Raw genomic sequence first — 12617 nt, 5'->3', positions numbered from 1 at the left:
ACAACATTGATTCAAGAATACTGGAGCAGTGTCACAGGTAGGGGAGCACCTTCCTTGAAGTAGCCCCTGAGTATGTTTGAGATGGAAGGGTGGATAGAGACTCTCATAGAAGAGCAAATGAAAAGATAAAATTGCGTTTTACACTCTCCACGACACTTGGAGAGAACAATTAGCCACAGCATTGAGGAACTGTCACTCTCAGCACAAATGTCACCAGCCTCCATATTACAGGTCAGCTGATTTCGTGAGGATGTTGGCAGGCTCCAGGCCCAAGCCAGTAGTGGCCATGCCCTAGGATAGTTAGGGATTGATTAGAACAAGGAGTCAAAGCAGAGTGACTCCTTTTTCCCTTCTTCACTGGGGAAGAAATGTGGAGTGCTTGTTCTCCTGTGTTCCCTTCGCTAAGACAAGAGGATTTATTTGCAGAATGTATGTAAGAAACCTGCAAGGACATCCCAAAAAGATTCAGAAGGAATTGAGAGAGGTTGTCCTTCTTGCAGAGCATTTGATGCTGGTGCAACCTCTAAAATCCAGGTTAAGTTAAAAACAAAAAGGCCAGGCACGGTGGCTCATGCCTGTAATCCCAGCACTTTGGGAGGCTGAGGCAGGTGGATCACAAGGTCAGGAGATGGAGACCATCCTGGCTAACATGGTGAAACCCCGTCTCAACTAAAAAAAAAAAAAAAAATACAAAAACTTAGCCGGGCACAGTGGCATGTGCCACCATGGGACTACTCCTGAGTAGTCCCAGCTACTCAGGAGGCTGAGGCAGGAGAATCTCTTGAACCCGGGAGGCGGAGGTTGCAATGAGCCGAGATCGCGCCACAGCACTCCAGTCTGGGCGACAGAGCGAGACTCTGTCTCAAAACAAACAAACAAACAAAAGCCTGTTTCTTTTTGTTCATTATTATTGAATGAATGTCCTTGTGGAATTCAACTACTTGGTATATTACTACTACTTGGTATATTACTACTACTTGGTATATTACAATATATGGTTTCCACCTTTCTAGTTTTCTTGTGGGTCCTCCGGCATCTTCTTTGTGTACTGCGATGAGCATTTCCTCACAAGATAGCACCAGTCGAGATGAGAACAATAACTTCTTTGAATGGAGCAATGTCTGTGGATTCTGAAAATAACATACAGCAATTTCTACTGCACTGAGACAATTGCCAAGAAGAGGTTCTAGAAGACGTAATTTATTCTATCTGTGGTTGTCAAAACACATCTGCTGTCCTTTACACATTTTACTTAAAAGATCACCTCTATGAATATTGCATTCACTACATACTGATGAGGGTTGGCCTTTATGTGACTATAAATATATGTATGTTTGGGTGAATATATGCCACGTTTGTATTCTTGTTTATTTTGTTCTACAGTGAGTGTATTTACTCAGGCAGTTTCCAACACAAACAACTGATATACATATGAATAAGACACAGGGGAGTTTAGGTGTAGAATGCCACACCTTCTTGCTCTAATTCAGGACACTGATGGAGTTACCAAAGTAGGGAGGCTCTAGGACTTACCTAGAGAGAATTAACAACTGATTAGTGTTCATTAGTATCATTCTCACCCTTATGCTGTAGAGTAGGAGAGATTGCCTCTTATGCTTTCAGATAAAACTGTGTGTGCTGCTTTTGTTCACAAGATGCGATCCTGGGCAAGTAGCTTCACCTCTCTGGGCTCAGTTTTCTGATTCATAAAATAAGAATAATAGTATCTGCTTTTTTCTCCCTCATAGGATGATTGTAATATATCATTACATAAAATGGAAAATTACAATGCAAAAATATTTCTCTTTTATTACAATTACCCTTTTTTAACAAAAAAGTATCAATTGAAAACTCAATGGAACCCTTAAGAAGAGTCCCTCTCAAAAACTAAATTATTGTAATGCTGAATTCCAAAGTAATTTATTAACAGTCTTTAGGATCAAAGCTGTCTCAATAGCTACAGGCAGTCTGCGTGGGATATTTTGTGTTGCCAGAAGGAGGAGCTTTGCTTTTGGGAATCTATCCCATGTTAGTAACAGAAGCAGGACTGTTAGAGGTATAATATTTCCTGAGACCCAAGGCAGAGACGCTCTTTTTCTGTAATCTGGGCTGTTCAAAATTCAATGTCACACCATAATTTATTGTTCTATGGTTTGGAGGATAAAAAATCACATGTCAGAGTTTTCTCACCTGAAAAGTAAACACTGTAAAAGAAATGTAACTGGGAAAAAAAAAAAAAAAAAAACTCATACACTTAATTTGTTTAGAGTGCAGATTTCATGTTCTATGTTTTTTACTAGAATTTAAGATGAAATTAACCAAAGTTTGTTCCTATAGGCACTGATTTCGCCAGCACATCAAAGATGCCCCTTGGCCCCTTAGCTGATTGCAAGAGGTCCTTCATCAGATGAGCTTTTGGTAAGAGAAAAATAAAAATTTTAGGACCTTTACCTGTTATAGACCCTAGGGGCCAGACAACTAATTTCTATTCATCTAAGTGTTTCCTCTGTTCTGTTTGTGGCTCTGGGAACCAAGAACTCTCATCTGTCACCGTGAAGCAGGTGGTTGCTGGGGATGAAGCTGATGGGAGCTCCACCCCTTCCATGAAGCAAGTTGAGCCCGTGTGAACAGGGCTAAGGATGGGGAATGCCAGCAGTCACATCTGGGTGCTAGTTCAAGTTTCTGCCCCACCCCATCCGAAGTAAACAGAGGAAGGGGTGGCAGCATTTTACTAACTGAAAGTGAGGCTCAAGTATTTGTAAATGTCAGAAATCAAAAGATTAACACTTAGGAAAATGTTATATTTGCCAGAAAAAAAACTAAGGATGCTATACAATTCTACTTTTTTAAAAAATCAACCAAAAATAGTTCTCATATGCACCAAAAATGAGCATCCAATAAAAATATTCTTAATTGGTTTCATGCTATTTTACTAGTGTTTAGATTGTTCATGACACTACACAGGTGGAATCATATGTAGACTCTTACATGCATGCCATTTGGTATTAGATGAAATAGCCACATTAGTAATAATTCTTTTTTTTTTTTTTTGAGACAGAGTCTTGCTCTGCCGCCCAGGCGGGAGTGCAGTGGTGCAAATCTCGGCTCACTGCAAGCTCCGCCTCCCGGGTTCACCCCATTCTCCTGCCTCAGCCTCCCAAGTAGCTGGGACTACAGGCGCCGCCACTACGCCCGGCTAATTTTTTTGTATTTTTAGTAGAGACGGGGTTTCACTGTGTTAGCCAGGATGGTCTTGATCTCCTGACCTCGTGATCCGCCTGCCTTGGCCTCCCAAAGTGCTAGGATTACAGGCGTGAGCCACTACGCCTGGCAGTAATAATTCTATACTTAGAAATTTATGTCACATAATTTTTTTGAGTACCCAAGTGTAAGTGCTTTGGAAAAATCAATGACTTTTAAAACATTTTGTTTTTTTTTGTTGTTGTTTGTTTTTGTTTTTTGAGACAGAGTTTCGCTCTTGTTGCCCAAGCTGGAGTGCAATGGCGCGATCTCGGCTCACTGCAAACTCTCCCTCCCTGGTTCAAGCGATTCTCCTGTCTCAGCCTCCTGAGTAGCTGGGATTACAGGCACCTGCCACCATGGCCAGCTAATTTTTTGTATTTTTAGTGGGACACAGGGTTTCACCATGTTAGCCAGGCTGGTCTCCAACTTCTGACCTCAGGTGATCCATCTGCCTCGGCCTCCCAAAGTACTGGGATTATAGGCATGAGCCACCATGCCCAACCAAAAGTTTTAACTTTTTAAAATTAAATTTCTCTTCAGAAATTACACAATAACATGTATTCAGGCTCAGTGATACAAAGATATGTTAGGAAAAATTTAATATGTAGATCCTTATTTCCAAGGGAGCCAGAGAATTATTTCACATATTTCTCCATGACTCAACAAATGTGTGTCATGTTTTGTAACGTTTTTACAAAATAAGTTTGTATTATTTACATTACTCTTCAAACTTCTCATCTCACTTAGCAATCATTCTTGAGTATTCCTCCAAGTAAATCTTGAAGATCTAATTATTCCGTATTATACCTGCAAAATGTTTCATTCTATGGATGTACCACAGTTTGGCCAATCCTTGCACAGCTGATGGACATTCAGTCTGTGTCCAGGTATTTTGTTTTGTTTTGTTTGTGACTGTTTATTTTTCTACTACAAACAGTCTTATGACACCTTGCTAAATTTGATACACATATCTTTGAGTCCTGCCACTGTTACTAACATGGGATTGATTTCCAAAAGCAAAATGGTTGGGTAAAAGGGCACATGCATTCTTAGTTTACCGATTATTGATTGATTGTTTTCTAAATGCTGTAGCAATTTATACACCCACCATCTTCTCTTTATGCCAGGAACACTCAAATTGTTCTCTTCTGGCTATTTTGAAACATACAATAGATTATTGCTAAAATATTCTATATTTTAAATAGAAAAGCTTGTACATGCTTATTGCAAAGACTTTTTTTAAAACTAAAAGTTAACTAACAGCTATCCAGATGACAAAAATGTTAAAGTACAACAACATTTAAAATTGAGCTTGAGTCATTGTTCTTCCCATCAGATTTTAATTACACTAACAATTTTGTAATAGAACAGATGTAGAAAGGAACCAGCATCCCTTCCTAAATATTTTCCTGATCTTGCTCATATGCATTTGAGTCTTACATATATGGTTCTAGCACATTAAACTTTTCACTTTTAATTTTTACTAAACATTAACAAGATAAGTACTTTTCCATTAAATGGCTGCTTAATATTTTATGATTTGGATCTATAAACTACTTAATAATTCACCTATTATTGAATGTCTAGGTTACCTCCTGGTTTAGTAATTAGAGGGAACTGTGAAGTGAAAATATTCACGAATGCAAAATAATTCTTTTTGAAATATTTTCTTTGGATAAATTTCCAAAAACAGAATAGCATAAACATGTTAACAGGTGTTGAGGTATATTGCCAAATTATTTTCCAAATACGTTGCACCTGCTTAGCTAGGCACAAGCAAAGAATTAGGTTTATGAATGGCATTTAAACACCTTTAAAGACCCAGAAATCACTATTTTTCATGAGTTTTCTGATAATTTAAAACAATTTTATGCTTCTAGAAACCAGTAGCTATTATGGGGGGAGATAGTGACTAGAAGAGGGAGCAAGCAGGTTTTCCAAGGCCCCTGTCATTTTCTATTTTTTAGTGAGGAACTGATTCCTGGGTGTGTTTAATTCATGAAAAGTAGAAGAGCAGGAAACTCAGGATTTGAGCACTTTCTCTATGTATGTTATACTTCCATAATGTTCAAGAAATGCACTGCAGGAATTTCTTAGAAATGTCAGTCACATTACTGAAAGACACAGGAACAACCTGGAACATTTTGCCAAGCATCTCTTTGATCAGAATTAGATTTTTATTTATGCTGATACGTTCATATAAACCATCAAGGATGTTCAAAAGCACCAACTATGTGGCTGTTAGAAAATTAACCGCAGTCCAAAGTGATGCAGCATCCTTTGTTTTCTAAACCTCAGCAGCAATCTGATTATGGCACCATTAGGAAAGCAAGATCTATCAACTTGGAGCTTACCATTTCTCAGAATAAACTCAACTTGGGACAAGGCCTAGAGGGGTTAAATGACTGGTCTAAGATCCATAGCTAACTGGTGGCAGAACTAGAACTAAACCCGGGTCTCAAGGTCACCATCACTGGACTTTCTTCAATATAGCAGATTGCCTTCCCTCCTGTCTGAGACAAGCATCAAAAAGACAGACACTGATTAAAGTCCTTCAGAGGTTTCCAATCAGGCTTGGTTTAAGTTCTCCAATTTAGACCTTCCCCAATTTAGTGTTCCCTGTCTTATGTTTTTGTTATTTCCCAACACACACTGTCATCCTTGGGAGAACCTAGATACTTTTATGTTTTGTACCTGTTGCCTTTTTTACTTAAAATATCCCCCAGTGCTCAGCCTGTACATATTACTTTATTTCAAATATCCACACTGTAGTCCTATAAAGTAGATTTTACAGATAAGAATTTTTCTAAGAGCACATAGCTACTACATTTCATCCAGTTCTTTTTTATTTCAAAACCCCTGTTCTGAACCACTCTTGTCTGCTGCCTCTGTTCTTCTGTCTATTGCAACTGCGGGTCTTGACAGTTACATGCACACTTGTAGACAGTGTCTCCCTCATTTGCCCTTTCTTACAGCCCCGCCCTTTGAGCTAAGCATTTTTACTTTCCCCATTTACAGTTGAATAAAGGGAGGCTCAGAAAGGTGAAGTGACTTGCTCAAGGTCACACCACTCTTATAGTCTGTTCTGTATAAGTCCCTGATTCTATATATTTCAGTTAATTATCTAAATATTTACTGAAGACTTACTTGAAGAGCATTAAACTGGATACTCTGGGAATTAAGAAGATCGTTCATGAGTTGCTTCCTGTATGTTCATGAATTACTTCCTGTGTGCTCATGAACTGCTTCCTCGTGTGTCTCCTCCAACTAGTATGAGACTCTAAACAGAACAGAGCTGGTCCTGTATTGCTCATCAGCCTCCCACAATGCTTAGTCTGACCTGGGACCCAGAATCAGTAAGTACACATTATTAGACAAATTACCTCCTGACCCTTTTTTGGCTGCCAAGATAATCAGATACCAATCATCCACCAGACATTCTTATCCTGTAGTTGATTCCAAGGTCATTCATCCCTTGGGAACCATTACTTCCTTTCTTTAAAAAAAAAAAAATTACTTTAGAAAAAAGTTTTTATTTAAACCAGTCTTAGGTAACAAATATGAATTTCAACCTCCAAAAACATATATAAAAGCTCTGTCTGGTTTGCCATCATAAATTCTTTCCTAAGATGATAGTAAATGTACAAGTTCCAGAAAAAAAATACAATGAAATTTAAGCATTAACAATTCAAAAATGCTTTGAAGTCATATTTAAGAATAAAGTTCAATGACACCAAAAGCAGAAATGACAATAGAAAAACAGATAGGTCTTCATCATAAATAAAAACTTTTGTGCTTCAAAGGATACCACCAAGAAAGTAAAACCATACCCTACAGAATGTGAAACAAATATTTGCAAATCGTATACCTTATAAGGGACCTGTATATAAAATGTAGAATGTGTTCTAGTACCTAGAACTCCTACAACTTAATAATAAAAAGACAAATTACTAAAGTTAAAAATGGGCAAAAGATCTAAATAAACATGTCTCCAAATAAGATATGCAAATGGCTAATAAGCACATGAAAAGATTCTCAATGGCATTAGCCACCAGGGAAATACAAACCAAAATCATAATGAGATACCAATTCACACCCATTAGAATGGTTTGAATCAAAAAAGACAGATAATAAATTTTAATGAAGATGTGGAGAAAATGAAACTCTCATACTTTGCAGGTGGGAATATGAAACAGTGCAGTCACTTTGGAGAACAGTCTGGCAGTTCCTAAAAATGTTAAACATAAAGTTACCATATGACCAAAAATGCTATTTCTAGTTGTATACCCAAGAAAATAAAACATGTTTTCACATGAAAACCTGTCAATATTCCTACTAGCTAAAGGTGGAAACAATCCAGATGTTCATCAAGTGATAAATGGATAAACAAAATGTGGTATATCTGTACAATGCAGTATTATTTGGCCATAAAAAGGAGTGATGTACAAATCCATGCTACAATGTGGATAAACCTTAAACACATAATGTTAAATGAAATACGCCATTTGCAAAAGTACCACTTACTCCATGATTCCATTAAGGTGAAATATCCAGGATAGGCAAAACTGTAGAAACAAAGTAGATTAGCAGTTGCCTACGTAAGGGGAGGTCGGGGGAGAGGTGGAGAGCAAATGGGGAGTGACTAGTATACTAAAGAGTATAGGAGTTTTTGGGGGATGATAAAAATTTTAAAAATTCATAAAAGTGATGCTTGCACAACTCTGAATATACTAAAACCATCAAATTGTATACTTTAAATGAGTGAATTGTATGGTATGCGAATTATGTATCAATAATCCTTTTATTAAAAAGCACAAATAATACAGTCTGAGAAACTTCATAAACATTACAAGAAAATGTTGGATGGCATATCTTTACATTCAAAACAAGCTAAAGTATAATCAATGCACTTCTTACTTGTGGTTCACTTCGGTGAGTTTTTCTGTATGTCACATACATGTGATTTCTTCATGATCATCACCACACTAATTGGCAAAAACTAGAAACCAATCGCTTGGAAATGAAAGGAGAGAAAGTTATCAGGTTGCCAGAACTGGAAAAACAGGTTGAATACAGATTTGGTATGTTACCAGCTAAAGTCATGTGCATTACTTCACTAACTGGAAGAAAACAATTTTTCATTTGGAAAAGAAGGTGATACGATTAAGTGTGGCACCAATATCTTCAGGAAATTTAACACATAATGGCTATTGGGCAACTGATAGCCTATTCAAAAGTCAAAACCCAGTTAAAATGCAACCCTCCCTTTCCCACCACTATGCTGAGTAGACTGAATTCATCACTGTGTGTGTGTGTGTGTGTGTGTGTGGTGTGTGTGTGTGTGTGTGTGTGTGTTGAGAACAGGGAAACTTAACTATGATACCAGTAGTAACAATTTTAAGATTTCATAAAATGAAAGTTATCAAGCAATGAGAGCAAATTACAATTACACACAAAAATATGGGAAAATCTCATAATATTAAGCAAAAGAAGTCAGATATCATACATGATTCCATTAATATAAACTCAAAAGGAGGCCAAGCTTACTTACGCTATTAGAATTCAGGATAGTTGGTATCCTTAGGAAAGCTGGGAGTGGAGAGGGCATCTGGGAACTTCTGGGGGGCTAAGAACGTTCTGTTTCTTGTTTCAAATGGGGTCTATATTTTCATTTTGTGCCATGTCTGCAAATTGTGTAGTTAATCCTGCCCTTACTCTATTCATTTAGCACATTGACTGTGTCTGGAATTTAAGAAAACAGTGTTTATAGCAGCTGTGCAAAGTGTCATGAATCACAGGTTCAGGGCAGGAAAAAATAATTAATATAGTCAAGCCAATCTGAAGAAAGCAAGAATTCTTATGCATGTAATGAGAAGAAGTGCCCCAGTGCTAGTATCATTCATCTTTGAATCACAGCTACCTCGCCATTTAGAGAGGGGAGAAAAAGGAAAATGAGATGAACTGACTATCTTTTAACCTGAATACCAAGCAGATACAAAACATTATCATCTATACTTTTCTCTTTCCAACAAGGTGAGGCAGAATACATTTGATCACCAATTACTAATTAATCATGATGTTTTATCCATTAATTTTCAAAAAAAAATCCTGGCTATATCCTTTAATCTTGTGAATATTTTTTATTTTACATGTACCTGCCTTGCCACCAGTACTAGGTTGTTCATTGTTAAGCCTCTTAAATACCACACATTCCTTCAAGCAATTGACGTCCATGCCAACATCCTATAGCCTCTATGGTGGAGGGAGGCAAAGTTGCTTTGAATTTTTCTTGTTGTTTTGTTTTTCGTTATATTTTTATGTATTGTGTTTTGCTTTGCTTTGCTATTTGCTTTAAATTAAAACCCCAAAGTGGGCTAGATGCTGTGGCTCAAGCCTGTAATCCCAGCACTTTGTGGGGGCCAAGGCAGGTGGATTGCTTGAGTTCGGGAGTTTGAGACTAGCGTGGGCAACATGGTGAAACCCCCGTGTCTACAAACAATAGAAACCCAGGTGTGGTGTCATGTGACTGTGGTCCCAGCTACTCAGGAGGCTGAGGTGAAAGGATCACTTAAGCCTGGGCAGTCGAGGCTGCAGTGAGCCAAGATCATACCACCACACTTCAACCTGGGCAGCAGAGCAAGATCCTGTCCCTAAAAATATCCTCCAAAGTTAACAGTTTGCCTTTTCTTCAAAAGGCTTAAAATGAGGAGCATAAGGTCTTGCAATACTTTTACTTTTACTCTAAGACTGTACAGTCCTCAGCAATGTTGACCTTAAAAAGATCCAGAGTAACACATGAGAGGCACAAGGGCTTTGAAGTAAGCCCAATGTTTATTGGAAACCCCAGCTCTATTACTAAATATTTTTTAACTGTCTTGGGGCTACAACTAAACCTTTCTCTGAGCCTCAGGTTCTAATGGGTAAAATGGAAATTTTATTACCTGTTATTGTAAAGATGATAGTGAAGGCTAAATGAAATGTGGAAAAATCCTCAGAAACTATCTTGGAATACAAGTCAAGGAGGGGAAGAGAGTGGCAGTTTATACAAAGAAATGGCTTATATGATAAATCACTAAAGTATAATTTTCCAAAAGTAAAAAACTTGACTTTTATGTAAATATAAAATGAACACATTGAAGATTTTATTCAACTTAATAAACAGCAATATATAAATACTGGGTCAAACGAAAATGTGAGAAACAGGAAAATATAGATAGATGTAGATATATTTATAAAGAGAGACAGGAATGCAGAAATGAACTTTCTAATAGATGCAGAACTAAATATTGTTCTCTAGGGAAATTATTATAATGATGCTTGGGATTATCTTATCCAATGAAGATTTTATTCAATGTAACTAATAAACAGCAATATATAAATACTGGATCAAATGAAAATGTGAGAAATAGAAAAATATAGATAGATGTAGATATATTTATAAAGACAGGAATGCAGAAATGAACTTTCTAATAGATGCAAAACTAAATATTGTTCTCTAGGGAAATTATTATAATGATGCTTAGGGTTATCTTATCCAATTGGCAGAAATCAAATTGTATCTCTACTGGTGAAAAATCATTTGCATTGCTTTCCACAAGAATAATTAGTGTTGCTGTCGGTTTTCTACACATTAACTTCTATCCCTACAGAATTGTAAAATAGTCAACAGAAAGTCAATAGAAAGGCGCAGACTCCTGTGGAATCTGATGATCCTCCAAGAGTTCACTATACTATGTTTTGCCCTCTACTAAAAGGGCACTTGGTAACTTATCTTGCCCATGTCCAAGGCTGGAGTTTTTTTTTTCTTACAAAATTACCTACTGTGTAACGCGTATGTGTATATGTAGCTGAATGGAGACAATGTGAAATGCAAAGCTCACGCACATCCATTTCAAGTTCTATAAAGGGACAATACATTTCCCTGCTTTTTTGTGTGTATGAATTTTGTAAGGAGGGATAGATACGTAAGTAGGTGAATTATTGTTGTAGAATATTTTTCTTTTTTTTTTTTTTTTTTAGACGGTGTCTTGCTCTGTCCCCCAGGCTGGAGTGCAGTGGTACGATCTCGGCTCACTGCAAGCTCCACCTTCCAGATTCACGCCATTCTCTTGCCTCAGCCTCCCAAGTAGCTGGGACTACAGGCGCCTGCTACCATGTCCGGCTAATTGTTTTGTATTTTTTTAGTAGAGATAGGGTTTCACCATGTTAGCCAGGATGGTCTCGATCTCCTGACCTCGTGATCCCCCCGCCTTGGCCTCCCAAAGTGCTGGGATTACAGGCATGAGCCACCACGCCCAGCCAGAATATTACTCTAATTTCCTAACTGATGATCAGTCTCTCCTTCACCCCTCATCCTGGCTGTTGAGCTGCTTTATTCTCATTGTACCAGGAGGGGAAAGTTGCAGAGTAAAATGCAGATGCATTTTTTTTTTAAAAAAAAAAAAAAGGTCTTTGGAGTTTTGAAGTCTTTAGGGTAACACAGAGACACCCATGAGTGACATCAGCAGGTTTCTGGAGAAAGGGATGCTCTTGAGGGACCAAAAGGGAGATGCTTCCAGGTTGTGAGGAGAGTAATTGGTAAAGAAGTAATAAGCAGAGGCACAATTGGGTGGCAGGGAGTGGCTTGCTCTGCTTCCCAGGCAGTTCCCCTGAAAGGAGGAAGGTCCCTGGAAAGAGAAAACTGCTGCAGAGGGAGTCTAGGTGGGTGGAGCCATAGACAGACTTGCAGGGATCCCTGATCCCTGGTTCCTAGCCTGACAGGGAAGTTACAGAGCTGAATTATTCTCTTGCCTTCCCACATGATGCAGGGAAAGCAGAGAGAAAGCCACTAGAGCTTCAGGGTGCAGGAGAAAGAGGAAATGTGAGATGATGCTTAGGAGCATATGTTAATTACCAAAGATATTGTCATGCTTCAAACCTGCTATTCCCAGAGCAACCTGATTTCATGAATGCTCCTTATAACTGGGCAAATGGACCGGGATTATCTCAACCACCTGGTAGAAAGTGAAAAGCAGTGAGGTCCTCAAAATTAAAATTAAGTTCTAAGAAAAAGTTATATTTTTTCAACAGCTATGTTGTGAAGTGATTTATAGATGCTATATCTATGATTGCTGTGCTTGAATTGAATCAGCCCCCCAGAAGGCCCAGAGCTTTGCCACCTCTTAGGATTCACACGACTGTACCTCTTTCACTGTCAATCTCAGAAGGGCTCAATCACAAGCCCTTGGAAGCTTAGAAAATTTGTCCTCCCTAAGACCCCAGAATTGTCTCAGGATTTAACTCTTGAGGCAGGCCACCCTGGAAGGGGTTCACTCTTCATGTGTCTATAACTAGGTGGACTTTTATAACCAGATCATGTCCAACAGGGGTATAAA

At 38.1% G+C, this 12617-nt stretch overlaps 2 long non-coding RNA genes across 4 annotated transcripts in view; one reads left to right on the top strand and one right to left on the bottom strand.

Annotated features, from left to right (window-relative positions):
* Positions 1 to 1092, top strand: part of LOC117068447 — a 41509-nt gene extending 40417 nt beyond the window's left edge. For all 3 annotated transcript variants that reach the window (XR_004431123.1, XR_004431122.1, XR_004431121.1), the window contains exon 5: positions 1014 to 1092. This is a non-coding gene — a long non-coding RNA (uncharacterized LOC117068447). The remainder of the gene's footprint in view (positions 1 to 1013) is intronic.
* LOC117068448 overlaps positions 1049 to 12617 on the bottom strand; it is a 32945-nt gene continuing 21376 nt past the window's right edge. Inside the window, exons 2-5 of the long non-coding RNA XR_004431125.1 lie at positions 8795 to 8985; positions 8161 to 8256; positions 6627 to 6739; positions 1049 to 1130 (exon numbers count right to left, since the gene is read on the bottom strand). This is a non-coding gene — a long non-coding RNA (uncharacterized LOC117068448). The remainder of the gene's footprint in view (positions 1131 to 6626; positions 6740 to 8160; positions 8257 to 8794; positions 8986 to 12617) is intronic.

The sequence above is a fragment of the Trachypithecus francoisi genome, unplaced genomic scaffold (assembly GCF_009764315.1).
Source record: "Trachypithecus francoisi isolate TF-2019V2 unplaced genomic scaffold, Tfra_2.0 Lachesis_group21, whole genome shotgun sequence".
Classification (NCBI taxonomy): Eukaryota; Metazoa; Chordata; class Mammalia; order Primates; family Cercopithecidae; genus Trachypithecus; species Trachypithecus francoisi.
The sequence above is the reverse complement of the archived record's forward strand: the minus strand, read 5'-3'. Positions and strand labels throughout refer to the sequence as shown.